General features: G+C 42.3%; 1 non-coding gene across 1 annotated transcript; it reads right to left on the bottom strand.

The window, feature by feature from the left end:
* Nucleotides 1-557: 557 nt before the first annotated feature.
* Nucleotides 558-663, bottom strand: LOC142532093 (small nucleolar RNA R71). Its single transcript, XR_012816487.1, has one exon. It is a non-coding gene; the product is annotated as a small nucleolar RNA R71 (small nucleolar RNA).
* Between the last annotated feature and the right edge of the window lie 1,408 nt (nucleotides 664-2,071).

Genomic DNA, 2,071 nt, shown 5'->3' with positions numbered 1-2,071 from the left:
CTGTTACAGATATCTCGTCCAGTGCATGCCAAAGTCACTTGACGTAGAGCTTGAGCAGTTCGACCCTGAAATTGAAAGAACTTTCCGCAGGAGAAGACAGCAGCAAAGACTGAAAGAACTGATGGAGAGGCACGAGAACGATCGTGAGAAGGAACATCGTGAAGATAGACATGTTGAGATGCCACGCCGCATACCAATGCTAGATTATGCCCAGCCTTCTTTGGATGGTGCACGCCCTAGCATTGTGAGGCCTATTGTGCGAGCAAACCACTTCGAAATCAAACCAGCGATAATTCAGATGATTCAAAACACAGTCCAGTTTGGAGGATCTGCAGTAGATGACCCAAACACGCACATCGCAGATTTTCTTGAAATTTGCGACACTTTTAAATTTAATGGAGTTTCTGATGACGCTGTTAGGTTGCGTTTATTTCCTTTCTCTCTACGTGATAAAGCTAAAGCATGGTTGAATTGTTTGCCTATAGGTTCAATCATGACATGGGAGGACATGGCGAAAGCGTTTTTAATTAAATACTTTCCTCCATCTAAGACCATGAAGCTGCGGGCAGACATCACCACATTTGCTCAATTCGATCAGGAGTCTTTATATGAGGCATGGGAGCGCTTCAAAGATCTATTGCGAAGATGCCCTCATCACGAACTGCCACTTGGGTTAGTCGTTCAAACCTTTTACTATGGCTTGCTTACTCCTAATCGTACTGTGATAGATGTTGCTGCGTGTGGAAACCTACTGAGGAAAACTGCTGAAGAGGGATATGAGCTGTTAGAAGAGATGGTTGCTAGCAGTTATCATCCTCAATCTGAAAGGAACAACCAGCGGAGAAGAGCAGGTGTTCACCAGGTAACTGACCTTTCTGCTATTACTGCACAACTTGATGTTTTGAACAGGAAACTAAATGGCTTGAACATGGGTGGCACAACTATGCGTCTTCAAGAGATATTCTGTGAAAAGTGTGGAGGTAAACATTTTGTGAAGGACTGTCAAGATGAATATCCATTTTATGTGCAAAATGAGGCACCGGTGAATCAAGTGGGAGTCCACAACCGTCCAAGGAATGATCCATATTCAAACACATATAACCCTGGATGGAGGCAACATCCCAACTTCTCATGGGGCGGTCAAAACAGTCAGAGTCGACCGTAAGGAGGACAACCATATGGGAAACAACCAATGTATAGATCTAATCCTCCTAGAGAAGAGAAGTCCAACCTGGAGCAAATGATGTCTAAGTTTATTTCATCCACTGAAATTAGACTTCAAAACCAAGATGCATCGATAAAAGGTCTCGAGAATCAAATTGGACAGTTGGCCAAGATGATAGCAAGTAGAGAGCCGGGCACCTTGCCAAGCAACACAGAGACAAATCCAAAAGAGCAAGTGAAGGCCATCAAGTTGAAGAGTGGGAAAGTTTTAGAGTCAAGAGAAAAAGAGAAAACTCAAAAATTGGATGAGCATTCTGAAACATCCAAAGGTAAGTCTTCTAACTCTACACCAGCACCCACTGCACAACCTAAAATTGTTATACCTCCTCCTTTTGCTGCAGCATTAAAAAAGGCCAAACTAGATGCACAATTCGGTAAGTTTCTTGAGATATTTAAAAAATTGCATATTAATATTCCTTTTGCCGATGCTTTGATGCAAATGCCGAGTTACGCTAAATTTTTAAAAGACATCTTAGCAAACAAGAGAAAGTTGGAGGATCACATGACGGTGAATCTTACTTAAAATTGCTCTGCTTTGGTGCAAAACAAGATCCCACAGAAACTTAAGGATCCAGAGAGTTTTTCTATTCCTTGCACGATTGGAGATGTTTTTTTTTCATAAAGCGTTATGTGATCTTGGTGCAAGTATTAACCTGATGCCTTTTTCTGTGTTTAGGAAACTTGGATTGGGAGAACCTAAGCCAACGAGGATGTCTTTACAACTAGCTGACAGATCTATCAAGTATCCCCGCGGAGTGATTGAGGATGTGCTAGTGAAAGTGGACAAAGTTATTTTCCCTGCGGACTTTGTGGTACTTGACATGGAGGAAGACATAGAGATGCCGTT

Source organism: Primulina tabacum, chromosome 17, assembly GCF_025594145.1.
Source record: "Primulina tabacum isolate GXHZ01 chromosome 17, ASM2559414v2, whole genome shotgun sequence".
NCBI classification, from domain to species: Eukaryota; Viridiplantae; Streptophyta; class Magnoliopsida; order Lamiales; family Gesneriaceae; genus Primulina; species Primulina tabacum.
Note: the sequence above shows the minus strand (reverse complement) of the source record. Positions and strands in the feature narration are given on the sequence as shown.